Genomic DNA, 15,041 nt, shown 5'->3' on the forward strand with positions numbered 1-15,041 from the left:
TTTTCATTAATTCTGCAGTTTGCTTTTCAGTAGGAATTCATCTAATTGGAATGAAATGGGCCATCTTTGCCAGTTGTCGGTCCATATCAACAAGGATGGTAGACTTTTCTTTAACCCTTTCCCGCCAATGGCATTTTTTGATTTTCGTTTTTGACTCCCCTCCTTCTAAACCCCATACCTTTTTTATTTCTCCGCTCCCAGAGCCATATGAGGTCTTAATTTTTGCGGGACAAATTTTCTTCATGATGCCGCCATTAATTATTCTGTGTAATGTACTGGAATGCTGGAAAACAATTCAGAATGGGGGGATTTGAAGAAAAAAATGCATTTTTGCGGCTTTCTTACGGGCTTTGGTTTTACGGCGTTCACTTTGCAACCAAAATAACATGTCCCCTATATTCTGTGTTTCGGTACGGTTCCGGGGATACCAAATTTATATGGTTTTATTTACATTTTGACCCCTTAAAAAAAATCCAAAACCGTGTTAAAAAATTTTTTCTAAAAATCGCCATATTCCGACAGCCGTAACTTTTTCATACGTCCGTGTACGGGGATGCATGGGGTGTCTTTTTTTGCGGGGCCGGGTGTACTTTTTAGTTCTACCATTTTCGGGAATCGCTTTTGCTTTGATCACTTTTTATTCAAATTTTATCAGAATCAAAACGGTGGGAAAAAAAACAGCGGTTTGGCACTTTTGACTATTTTTCCCGCTACGACGTTTACCGAACAGGAAAAATATTTTTATATATTTGTAGAGCGGGCGATTTCGGACGCGAGGATACCTAACATGTATGTGTTTCACAGTTTTTAACTACTTTTATATGTGTTCTAGGGAAAGGGGGGGATTTGAATTTTTAATGCTTTTTATATTTTTTTTAACGTTTTTTTTAAAAAAATATTTTTTGCATTTATTAGACCCCCTAGGGGTGTTGAACCCCAGGGGGTCTGATCACTAATGCAATGCATTACAATGCTCATGCATTGCAAAGAATCATCCTTTCTTTTGGCAGCTGCATAGACCAGCCTGCAAAAGAAAGAACTTGCAGACAAGCCTGGGAGCCTTGTAAAGGCTCACGGCTGTCATGCCAACGTGACGTCAGCCCTGGGGCATGCTCCAGGAGCCGGCGATCACCAGCAAAATGGCGGCGCCCATGCGCCGGCGGGAAAATGGCGCCTCCGGCGCCTTTGACCGTGGCGCCGGAGGGGTTAATGCCTCCGATCGGTCCGGAGACCGATCAGAGGCATTAGAGCCAGCTGTCTACTACTTAAAGCAGTAGACACCCAGCAGCTATGGTGGCCGTCCGGCTCCCGGGCAGTCGCCATAGTTACACACCCTACATGTGCCGTACTATTACGGCGCATGTTGGGAAGGGGTTAAAAGGAGGCAGGTCCACAATAAAATCCATGGAAATTGATCCCTAAGGCCTGGATGGAACTGGAAGTGGTTGAAGACGACCTAGAGGAGAATATTGCGCTGTCTTATTTTGTACACATGTTAAACAGGAGAAAACATATTTCCTAACATCGTTCTAGGCCACCAAAATGAACAAAGTAGAAGGTTGTAAGTTTTCATATCTCCAAGATGCCTTGCAAGTTTAGAATCATGGACCAGTTTGAGGACTTCAAGTCGAGCAGATTCAGGGACATACAGTACAGACTAAAAGTTTGGACACGCCTTCTCATTCAAAGAGTTTTCTGTAGTTTCATGACTATGAAAATTGTAGATTCACACTGAAGGCATCAAAGCTATGAAGTAACATGTGGGATTATATACTTAACAAAAAATTGTGACACAACTGACAATCTGTCTTATATTCTCGGTTCCTTTTGCTTTGATTCCTGCTTTGCACACTCTTGGCATTCTCTTGATGAGCTTTATGAGGTAGTCACCAGGAATGGTTTTCACATAACAGATGTGCCCTGTCAGGTTTAATAAGTGGGGTTTCTTGCCTTATAAATGGGGTTGGGACCATCAGTTGTGTTGTGCAGAAGTCAGGTGGATACACAGCTGATAGTCCTACTGAATAGACTGTTAGAATTTGTATTATGGCAAGAAAAAAGCAGCTAAGTAAAGAAAAACAAGTGGCCATCATTACTGTAAGAAATGAAGGTCAGTCAGTCCGAAAAATTGGGAAAACTTTGAAAGTGTCCCCAAGTGCAGTTACAAAAACCATCAAGCGCTACAAAGAAACTGGCTCACATGAGGAAGGAAGACCAAGAGTCACCTCTGCTGCGGAGGATAAGTTCATCCAAGTCACCAGCCTCAGAAATCGCAGGTTACCAGCAGCTCAGATTAGAGAGCAGGACAATGCCACACAGAGTTCTAGCAGCAGACACATCTCTACAACAACTGCTAAGAGGAAACTTTGTGCAGCCGCCGGCCTTCATGGTAAAATATCTGCTAGAAAACCACTGCTAAGGAGCGGCAACAAGCAGAAGAGACCACAAGGAATGGACATTAGACCAGTGGGAATCTGTGCCAAGGTCTGATGAGTCCAAATTTGAGATCTTTGGTTCCAACCACCGTGTCTTTGTGCGACGCAGAAAAGGTGAAGGGATGGACTCTACATGCCTGGTTCCCACCGTGCACTGCTGTGATAATTTGGTATCCCCAGAATTGTACTGAAGCATAGAATGCAGGTGACATGTCATTTCGGCTGCATAGTGAATGCCGCATAAATGCACATTTTCTTCAAATCCCCCCATTCTGAATTTTTTTCCAGATTCCCAGGACATGTACAGAATAAATAATGGCGGCTTCATGAAGAAAAATTTGTCCTACAAAGATTAAGACCTCATGTGGCTCTGAGAGTGGAAAAATAAAAAGAGCTATGGGGATTGTAAGGAGGGGAGTCAAAAACGAAAATAAAAAAAATGCTGTTGGCAGGAAGGGGTTAATGGCCACCAGTTGATTGTTTCCTATGTCATAATTTCTTTCTGCTGATAACATGGTATAAGAGAGAAAAGCACATGGATGGAGTTGCATCTGGTTTCCAACTCGTTGAGACAGAACAGCTTCCACAGTAGAATCGGAGGAGTCTGCTTCAACAACAAAAGGTAATTCAGGGTTTGGATGGACCAGTATGGCCGTAGAGGTAAAGAGAGTCTTTAGATTGTCAAAAGCAACTTGTGCCTCTGGAGACCATAAAAATACTTGTTTTCTCTTAGTGAGTAAAGTGATTGGTAAGATGATTTCAGAAAAGTCTTTTATGAATCTCCTGTAGAAATTCGCAAACCCTATAAATTGCTGGACATCTTTAAGGTTTCTTGGAGTGGGCCAATCCATTACAGTTTTGATTTTATTAGGATCTATACTCAGGCCTTCTGGAGAGATGAGATATCCAAGAAACTGGATTTTTGTTTGTTCAAATTCACATTTTTCCAGTTTGATATAAAGATTATTCTCCAGTAGGCGTTCCAAAATAAACTGAACATGTCTGCAATGTTCCTAAAAGGTGTCTCAAAATATAAGGATGTCATCCAGGTACACAACAACAAATTGGTTTAAGAAATCTCGAAACACATCAATAATAAAATGTTGAAAGGTTGTAGGAGTGTTACAGAGACCAAATGGCATAACCAGGTATTCACAATATCCATATCTAGTTCTGAAAGCAGTCTTCCACTCATCCCCTGGACGAATGCATGTGAGGTTATAGGCTCTTCTTAAATCTGGTTTGGTAAAGATTTTACCAGAACAGAGTCTTTCCAGTAACTCAGGAATTAAGGGAAGAGCGTAATGATTTTAAATAGTCATCTTATTAGTTCTCTGCAGTGAATACATGGTCTCAAGCTTGAGGTTTTTAATTTTTACAAAGAACAAAGGTGCCCCAGCTGAGGAGGGTCGAGTGAAGCCTTTTTCTAAATTTTCACCTAAGTATTCTCTGAGCACTTTGAGTTCTGGTTCAGAGAAATTGTAAATTCTGCCAAAAGAAATAGTAGCTCCAGCAAGTAATTCAATGGGACAATCGTAAGGACGTTGAGGAGGGAGTTGATCAGCTTTTTTCTTGCTGCAGACATCACTGAACTGAACTGTTGATACTGAGATGGCAACTTATAACTCTGAAGAAGGAATGTTGGAAACTTTTGTTTGTTCTTGGATGGATAAACTCATATGACAATTGTTCTTGCAGTTATTAGAAGGAAAAGTAACAGTCCTTGATTCCCAGTTGATAGGAGGATTATGGATAACAAAGCATGGAATTCCCAAAATAACCGGAAATTTGGGAGAAGAAATTAGATTAAAACTAATAGTTTCATGATGATCAGGTTCTATACAGATTCCAAGCTCAATTGTCTCGTGAGTTACAGGTCCAGATCATAAAGGTGAGCAGTCAACAGTTTCCATATCAATTGGCACGGATTTTGTTCTACGCGCAACGTTATCATCAAATGCAAATTGTAAGTCCATAAAATTTCCTCCTGCCCCAGAATCTAACATGGCAGAACACTGCAATTTATGACTCCCAACCATGACCCGTATCGAAATGACAAAATGAGAAGATGATGAATAGATCTTGTTTTCGTTTTGGGTTACAGATGAGATGGTCTTAAAGTTCAAAATTGCTGTCTGCCTTAGCACTGATGCAGGCTATAGACCTCTGAAACTTGTTGGGACAGTTAATGACATAATGTCCTGAGCCCCCACTATAGAGGCACAGATTTGCTGTACGGCGCCTCTCTTTCTCAATGGCACTAAGAGGTTTTCGGATGACATCAATCTGCATAGGTTCTGGTAAGGGTTCAAGTCTTTTGCTGTGTGTTTAATTCTGAGTGACTGAAGGAGTAGGTGGGTTTGTTTCCAAATATTCGCAGTCTCTCTTTTCTACGTTCAGTAAGTCTCTGATCAATTTGGATGAAGTTGAATACAATCCTTTAGATTAGTTGCACATATCCAAGAATTGTTTTTGCAGTTCAATTAGTTCTCGTTGTTGATCCAACACCAGGCTTTGTAACTTACAAATTTTTTCTTGGGAAATAAAACAAAATTCTTGAAGCTCAGCTACTTGTTGCCTCAAGGTGGTCACAAGAGGCTCCATTTTTGGGTGAGATTATTCTGTAACAGTTTGCGTCAGGTTCAAAGTGTTGGGGAAATTGCTAGGCTGAACAAGTGTAGAGCCTGATGGAAATCAAGAAGCAGAGGAAGATGCAATAGATGCTAGTTTCCAGGAGGTGGCAGAGGTCCAATATAATGTAGTCGTACGGTCCAAGTCAGCAACAGGAGATATTACAGTACAAAGGGGTCAGAAGAGAGAGTAGTCAGCAAGCCGGGTTGGTAGCAAGAGGTCATACAGTAGCAAAATAGGAGATCAAGGAGAGGAGGTCGTAGTCAGGAGGAAGCCAGGGGTCGATACACAAGATGAACGTTAGTATCAGCAGAATAATCCCACAAAGTAGGAAGTGCAAGACTGGGTTTAAATAGGAAGTTCAATCAAGGAGCATGGTAGAACAAACCAGAGAGGCAGGAAATGAAACTACAGACACTGGGTACTAGGCTTTAGATCAGCACAGGCATTATCCCGGAGGCTGAATAGCTCAATTGGAAAAGTTCCAGTCTGGGATGCCTAAGTCCCTGGATTCAAGTCCTGACAGAGCTCTGCTGGCATTATCAGTCCCCAGTACCTGCCCCCTATACTGACCATTAGTCATGTGACATCAGCATGGACATGAATCTAGGGGCTGGGGATAGAGTGCTAGCTCTGCTGTCAGTATCATCACCTCTTACCTAGTACAATGATGTGTATGGAGCGCCGAGAACTTCCTGCATTACTATGATACAGAACATTATACACACAGGAGTCGTCCTCCCCGGCATCTGTCAGGGTCCAGCACCCGCTGCTTGTGTTCAGGTGCAGTCTGGGCTCTAAGCGGTTATAAGACCACATATTCTCACACCACAGCTCCAGGAGATTACTCTCATCATCCCCACAGACTCTGTACACCTCCAGGACACTTTCCCTATGAGGACATTTCATGCTGCAGTCAGTGATGTCTGATCCTCTCCGCACATAGACTGCGCCTGATGAGAGTGATAGTGCGGTCAGGAGGATGAGGAGACCTGTGGAGACATAAGAGGAGGATGATGAGTTTATTGAAGATATTAAAGGGATCCAATCATTGGAATCCCATTTTTTCCTCCCTAACACGTAGGAATAGCCTTAAGAAAGGCTATTCTACTCCTACCTTTAGATGCCTTCTCCGTGTCGCCATTCGATAAAAATTCCGGTCTTCTTGTGTATGTAAATGAGTTCTCTCGCAGCACTGGGGGCGTCCCCAGTGCTGCGAGAGAACTCTCCAGAGACGCCTCCATCTTCGTCTGGAACGCCTCTCTCCACATCTTCTTCCATCCCTGGTTTCAAACTTCTTGGTATGCGCAGTCGGCTCTGCCATTGGGTCTCAAGCAGAGCCAACTGCGCATGCCTGTGGCCACAAGAAAATGGCTGCGGGCATGCCTTTATCAGATTTATTTTTTCTTTATAACTTTTTGATGCTGGGTCACTCCCTTCTTGTTTTAATACTTTAAAACTTTGAACACTTTCTTTCTATCCCTTATTGCACTTCTTACCAGTTTATATTGCCACATATAGCGGCTGTATAGATAGATTTTTCTTCCTTCCCTAAATTAGAAGACTAACCTTCAGTATTCAAAGCTGAGCCCTAACATCATGGCATGCAGCTCTCACGAATAGGGTTGCCATTACAGTGCAATGCTCTGTTTTTCACTTACATCTGCGATGATACAACAGCCAGGACCTCTGCAGATCAGCTCTTCCAGGACAGTGGAGCTACAGGTAATGGTAACATTTCTAGGAGCCGCGCTGTTCAGTTTCCATACAGGGTGTAGCAGTAGGTTTAGGTAGTGCGTTGTTGCACATTGTATGGCGGGTGGGCAGCATGGCTCCCGAAATGTTATTACCGTTAGCCGCTCTGTCTTGGTATCGCTGGTCTGCAGGAGTCCTGATGGTGGGCCCCTAGAAACAATTCCACTGGTGGGCCCCAGACACCCCAGTCCGACACTGTGTGTGTGTGTGTCTCAGTAACCTAAGGGCAGAGATGAACATGAAACTGGGGGCAGATGGAGGGGGGGGACATGAAATGGGGCAGATGGAGGATATGAAACTGGGGGGAGATATGGAGGGGGGGCATAGATAAAGGGGGCACTTAAACGGGGGGGGGGAGATTAAACTGGGGACAACTGGAGGGGGCATTAAACCATGGAGGTAGTTGGAGGGGGACCTGTCTGCCTCTAGTTGCCCCCAGTTTAAAAGGGTTGGCCACTTTCAGACCAATATTGAGAAACAAAAGTTAAGGTTTGTTTAATAAAAAGTTGTACAATTTTCCAATATACTTTCTGTATCAATTCCTCACAGTTTTCTAGATTTCAGCTTGCTGTCATTCAGCTGTGCACCTGTGCGCTCATCACATAACCATGGTCAAAGTTTTATCCAATGGAAGTAACAGAATGAATGACAGCAGGCAGAGATCTAGAAAACCGTGAGGAATTGATACAGAAAGTATATCGGGAAATTGTGTATCTTTTTATTTTGCAAATAATAACATTTGTTTCTCAATATTGGCCTGAAAGTGGACAACCCCTTTAATGTCCTGCTCCAGCTGCCATTAATTTATTGCCCCCTCCAACTAACCCCACTGTTTAACCCTTTCACTGCCAATCACGTAGCTCTACATCCTCCCAGGGTGTCACTTGCATAGCCGAGGACGTAGAGGTACGTGCTTACTTCTGATGCCCATATCTCAAGATTTGTTTGGCCTATGAAGATAATTTTAGATTCATTTTAAAGATGAGACTCTCATCTTTAAAATGACACCAAGATCTTCATGTTAACCCTTACTGTGCCAAAGCGATTCACTGTTGAAAACACTATTGGGGATTTAGATCTCATTGAAGATCTCAATTCCAGACAGCGTTTTTAACAGCAATTCGCTAAAAATCTGTAAGGGCTATTATGAGGATCTTGGTGTCATTTTAAAGATGAGATTCTCATCTTTAAAATGAATCTAAAATTATCTTCATAGGCCAAACGAGTCCTGAGATACAGGACTTTAAAGTGTCCACCCCCTCCTGTCTCGGAAAGCATTAGTGAAACAGGAAGGGGAGAAGACGGAGCAGCTGCAGCAGCGTGCAGGAGACACAGACAGAGAAGCTTTTTCTCTAATCTTTGTGGATAACCTCTATGTGACCCTAGGAGGAGGGGGGGAGGAAGGATTTAGTCCTTTAGACAGATTTGCTGTCTGATTGTCACATACAGGTATAATATAATTCCCCCCTGAGCTTTACTAGTGGGGTATTCTTATGTTATACCTCCTGAACACAACCAGGAAGGTTATTGGCGCTGTGACCCAGGCATTTACTATTGTCCAGGTCGAGCGCCAAAAAAAGGTCGCACCAAACACTTACACAACACATACAAAGTCAGGAAAATAAATAAACCTTGACTTCAGGCACAAAGTGAGCAAAATAAAAAACAGCCTTAACTTCAGGCAAAAACAAAATAAATACCTGCTCGTCTGAGCAACTAACTAAACAAAACTGATAAACTATACGTGTGGCTTACTTCCAGCCACATGAACAAAACAGGAGCAATATTGTCTCACCAGACTCAGGGTTACAGAACAGAACCACACACCTCCTTTCACATCATGGATTGCCCTGCAATGTAAGGACCGGTTCACACATGCTGATGTGTTCCGTCCGTAAGGAGTCCGCATGAGGATCCTCCCGGACGGAATACAAGCACAACTGCAAGTGTTTTGCAGTTCAAGCGCACAGGCCCCATAGACTATAATGGGTTCCGTGGGTTTGCCGCGCACTTCCCGCACGAATGATTCATTATAGTCTATGGGGCCCGTGTGCTTGAACTGCAAAACACTTGCAGTTGTGCTTGTATTCCATCCGGGAGGATCCTCATGCGGACTCCTTACGCAACACATCAGCATGTGTGAACCGGGCATAAGTGCTGCAGCCTTTTCTGGCCCAGTAATGACCCAAGGATCTACATTTGTGCTGTATTTATGGAACAGTCCATAAAGTTCTGGACTGTTCTCAGTGGTCAAAGGTGTTTTCAGATTTCAGTAAATTTTGAATTTCATATGTTTGGTCGCAGAGTCTGGAGAAGAGCGGAGAGGCCGCTGTACACAATCCAAGCTGCTGGAGGTCTAGTGTGACCTCTCCACAATCACTGATGGTTTGGGGGCCATGTCATCTGCTGGGGGAGGTCTACTGGGTTTTATCAAGACCAAAGTCAGTGCTGCGTCTACCAGGAGATTCTCCAGCACTTCAGGGTTCTCTCTGCCCACAAGCTTAAGGATATGGAAGTTTTACATTCCAACAGGACTTGGCCCCTGTCCACACTGCCAAAAGTACCAAGACCTGGTGTAATAACTGCAGTATCACTGGCCTGACCTTAACCCCATAGAGAATCTATGAGAGACCCCAGACCCAACAATGCAGACGAGCTGAAGGCGGCTACCATACACCCTGGGCTTCCATAACACGAGCTCTGCAGGCCACAGGCCGATCCCTCCAGGACACATGGCCGCATTGATGACGCACCACTCTTGCACATTAAATATTCCAATCCACATTGTCCAAACCGCTATTATGAATACATGGTATTGTGAAATACCGCAGTAGCGCCATCTCACAGGGTCTCAGCTCTCTCTGACTTACCATTCCTGAGATACAGTGTTCCCAAAAAGTTACCTGCATTAGCCAATACAAACCTGCAAGTCTTTCACTCATATTCCATCTGCCATACTCACGGTCACATGTCCCTTATCAGCCAATAGAAGTTCGCAGGCGCTTACTCTCCACATGCACACAGCTTTAATCCAGGTTTGCATAACAACCCAGACATTTCTCTTCACTGCTGTAGGTCAGCTTTAGGCTGTGTTCACAAAGAGGAATTTTCCACGAATTTGGGGGCAGATTTCACCCCCAAACCAAAAAAGAAGCGTCCTGCTCAATCATGCTGTGGATAGGGGCCACACGGAGGCTCAGTGGTTAGCACTGCTGCCTTACAGCTCTGGTGTTCAAATCCCGCCAAGGGCAAAAAGCCATCTGCAAGGAGTTTGTATGTTCTCCCCGTGTTTGCATGGATTTCCATCCCATATTCCAAAGACATCCTGATAGGGAAAAATGTACATTGTGAGCTCTATATGGGCTCACAATCTACATTTAAAAAAAAAAAAAAAATCATGCTGTGGATGATTCAGCCGAGCCTAATCAGAAAGCGGGATGCTGAGGGGCAACATGGTGGCTCAGTGTTTAATACTGCAGCCTTGCAGTGCTGGAGTCCTGGGTTCGAATCCCGCCAGGAATAACATCTGCAAGGAGTTTGTATGTTCCCGTATTTGCATAGATTTCCTCCCATTCTACAAAGACATACTGATAGGGAGAAAAAAAAAAAAAAAAGTGGCATGCTGCGACAGAATGCTAATGAGTATCCCATCATGGTTAGACCACGGCAAAAATGTTGGAATTCCTCTGCATTTTCCACCAAGTGAACATACCCTTAAAGGGGCAGGGCGCTGGGGATGACATTGTCAAATAAGGTCACATACACACAGCTTTACTCCAGGTTTCCATAACAACTGATCACAGATTTTCACTGATATCCAAACTGAGATACACATGATCACATGACGCTTTTGGACCAATGAAATATACCCAGGCGAAGCTGGGTCCTTTAGCTAGTATTATACGAAATGTAACAGCGTGACATCACATAGGTTGTATATATTTGAACTGGTTAAGAACCGCCGACCGTAAAATTACAGCCGGCAGTCCTGGTCTCTGAAGATAGGCCAATTGTAAGTTTATGGCCGGCCTTTAGAGAACCCCTTTGACTGGGGTTTAAAGGGGCTCTATCAGCAAAATCATGCTGATAGAGCCCCACATATGCGTGAATAGCCTTTAAAAAGGCTATTCAGGCACCGTAAATGTTATATTAAACTACCCCCCCCCCCCCGTGTTAAAAAGAATAACCTAAAAAAGAATGTTCTCTACTTACGGATTGTGCACGCTGGGCAGGCATTCAGGGTGTGTCTTCATCTTCATCCCCGCCTCTTCTTCCTCCGATGTCCTCCGGTCCCGTCTTCTTCCAGCGCTCGCTCGCGGACACTGATATTAAAAAATGGCCTGGGCGCATGCGCAGTAGCACGCGGCTTCTACTACGGCTACTGCGCATGCGTCCAGGCTATCAATGTCCGTTCGCGAGCGCTGGAGGAAGACGGGACCGGAGGACATCGGAGGAAGAAGAGGCGTGGATGAAGATGAAGACACACCCTGAATGCCCACCCAGGGTGCTCGCTCCGTAAGTAGAGCACATTCTTTTTTAGGTTATTATTTAAAAACGGGGGGGGGGGGGGGGGGGGGGTAGTTTAATATAACGTTTAAGGCTATTCACGCATATGTGGGGCTCTAGCAGCATGATTTTGCTAATAGAGCCCCTTTAACAACTAACACCCACCTTGATAATGTCCAGTTGGAGATGTTTTAACCCCTTGGATCCCAGCCAAAGTATTCTGTCAAGTAAATGCCCCCCCGGCGGGGGGTGCCGGTATCAGTAACATGCAGCCTGGGGTCTGGTTGATCCTGCCGGCTAGTTAGTAAGTGAGCCGATGAGTCTACATTAGCTGACTTCCTCTGTAGATTGCAAGACATGAGCAGTCTTGTGTCTTACAAGCTACAATACAGAATCAATTGATGCTTTCATCCAAGCATCAACTGATTCAAGTGTCCTAAAGGCACACATGAAAAAGTTAAAAAAAAAAAAAAAAGTTAAAAAAAGTGTATGAAAAGATTAATAGTTATAAAGCCCTACAAATCCATTTTTTCTATAGAAAATGAATTATAAAAAAAAAAGCATTATAGATTTATAAAACAATGCATATTTGGTATCGCTGCGTCCGTAACTACTTGTACAATAAAACTGAAATAATATTAAATATACACGGTGAATGTCATAAAGAAAAAAAAACATGCAAAAAACATTGACTTATGTCCCCAAATGTGTTTTTGTTCTGCAGAATTATTATTGCATAAAAAACCAACCCCCCCCCCCCCAAAACATAAATGAGGTATCGCCGTAATCGTACCGACCCGCAGAATAAAGGTCACATGTTACTTATACTGTACACTGCACGCCGTAACCGTACCGACCCGCAGAATAAAGGTCACATGTTACTTATACGGTACACTGCACGCCGTAACCGTACCGACCTGCAGAATAAAGGTCACGTTACTTATACTGTACACTGCACGCCGTAACCGTAATGACCCGCAGAATAAAGGTCACATGTTACTTATACTGTACACTGCACGCCGTAACCGTAATGACCCGCAGAATAAAGGTCACATGTTACTTATACTGTACACTGCACGCCGTAACCGTACCGACCCGCAGAATAAAAGGTAACATCTTACTTATACTGTACACTGCACGCCGTAACCATACCGACCCGCAGAATAAAGGTCACATGTTACTTATACTGTACACTGCACGCCGTAACCGTAGTGACCCGCAGAAGAAAGGTCACATGTTACTTATACTGTACACTGCACGCCGTAACCGTAGTGACCCGCAGAATAAAGGTCACATGTTACTTATACTGTACACTGCACGCCGTAACCGTAGTGACCCGCAGAATAAAGGTCACATGTTACTTATACTGTACACTGCACGCCGTAACCGTACCGACCCGCAGAATAAAAGGTAACATCTTACTTATACTGTACACTGCACGCCGTAACCATACCGACCCGCAGAATAAAGGTCACATGTTACTTATACTGTACACTGCACGCTGTAACCGTACCGACCCAGAGAATAAAGGTCACATGTTACTTATACTGTATGCTGCACGCCGTAACCGTAGTGACCCGCAGAATAAAGGTCACATGTTACTTATACTGTACACTGCACGCCGTAACCGTACCGACCCACAGAATAAAGGTCACATGTTACTTATACTGTACACTGCACGCCGTAACCGTAGTGACCCGCAGAATAAAGGTCACATGTTACTTATACTGTACACTGCACGCCGTAACCGTACCGACCCGCAGAATAAAGGTAACATCTTACTTATACTGTACACTGCACGCCGTAACAATACCGACCCGCAGAATAAAGGTCCCATGTTACTTATACTGTACACTGCACGCCGTAACCGTACTGATGCTGAGAATAAAGGTCACATGTTACTTATACTGTACACTGCACGCCGTAACCGTACCGACCCGCAGAATAAAGGTAACACGTTACTTTTACTGTACACTGCACGCCGTAACCGTACCGACCCACAGAATAAAGGTCACACGTTACTTTTACTGTACACTGCACGCCGTAACCGTACCGACCCACAGAATAAAGGTCACATGTTACTTATACTGTACACTGCACGCCGTAACCGTACCGACCTGGAGAATAAAGGTCACACGTTACTTTTACTGTACACTGCACGCCGTAACCGTACCGACCTGGAGAATAAAGGTTACACGTTACTTTTACTGTACACTGCACGCCGTAACCGTACCGACCCGCAAAATAAAGGTAACACGTTACTTATACTGTACACTGCACGCCGTAACCGTACAGACCTGCAGAATAAAGGTCACATGTTACTTATACTGTACACTGCACGCTGTAACGACCCGCAGAATAAAGGTCACATGTTACTTATACTGTACACTGCACGCCGTAACCGTACAGACCCGCAGAATAAAGGTCACATGTTACTTATACTGTACACTGCACGCCGTAACCGTACCGACCCGCAGAATAAAGGTCACGTTACTGACACTGTACGCTGCACGCCGTAACCGTACCGACCCAGAGAATAAAGGCCACATGTTACTTATACTGTACGCTGCACGCCGTAACCGTAGTGACCCGCAGAATAAAGGTCACATGTTACTTATACTGTACACTGCACGCCGTAACCGTACCGACCCGCAGAATAAAGGTCACATGTTACTTATACTGTACACTGCACGCCGTAACCGTACCGACCCGCAGAATAAAGGTCACATGTTACTTATACTGTACACTGCACGCCGTAACCGTACCGACCCACAGAATAAAGGGATCATGTTACTTATACTGTACACTGCACGCCGTAACCGTAGTGACCCGCAGAATAAAGGTCACATGTTACTTATACTGTACACTGCACGCCGTAACCGTACCGACCCAGAGAATAAAGGCCACATGTTACTTATACTGTACACTGCACGCCGTAACCGTACCGACCCGCAGAATAAAGGTCACATGTTACTTATACTGTACACTGCACGCCGTAACCGTACCGACCCGCAGAATAAAGGTCCCATGTTACTTATACTGTACACTGCACGCCGTAACCGTACCAACCCGCAGAATAAAGGTCACATGTTACTTATACTGTACACTGCACGCCGTAACCGTACCGATCCAGAGAATAAAGGCCACATGTTACTTATACTGTACACTGCACGCCGTAACCGTACCGACCGGCAGAATAAAGGTCACATGTTACTTATACTGTACACTGCACGCCATAACCGTACTGATGCTGAGAATAAAGGTCACATGTTACTTATACTGTACACTGCACGCCGTAATCGTACCGACCCGCAGAATAAAGGTCACATGTTACTGACACTGTACACTGCACGCCGTAACCGTACCGACCCAGAGAATAAAGGGAACATGTTACTTATACTGTACACTGCACGCCGTAACCGTACCGACCCAGAGAATAAAGGTCACATGTTACTTATACTGTACACTGCAGGCCGTAACCGTACCGATGCTGAGAATAAAGGTCACATGTTACTTATACTGTACACTGCACGCCGTAACTGTACCAACCCACAGAATAAAGGTCACATGTTACTTATACTGTACACTGCACGCCGTAACCGTACCGACCCAGAGAATAAAGGTCACATGTTACTTATACTGTACACTGCACGCCGTAACCGTACCGATGCTGAGAATAAAGGTCACATATTACTTATACTGTACACTGCACGC

General features: G+C 44.3%; 1 protein-coding gene across 1 annotated transcript in view; it reads right to left on the bottom strand.

The window, feature by feature from the left end:
• Window positions 1-15,041, bottom strand: part of LOC142194291 (hemicentin-1-like) — a 193,247-nt gene that overhangs the window by 140,556 nt on the left and 37,650 nt on the right. The gene's annotated exons all lie outside the window — the stretch shown is intronic.

This window comes from Leptodactylus fuscus, chromosome 2 (genome assembly GCF_031893055.1).
Source record: "Leptodactylus fuscus isolate aLepFus1 chromosome 2, aLepFus1.hap2, whole genome shotgun sequence".
Taxonomy (NCBI): domain Eukaryota; kingdom Metazoa; phylum Chordata; class Amphibia; order Anura; family Leptodactylidae; genus Leptodactylus; species Leptodactylus fuscus.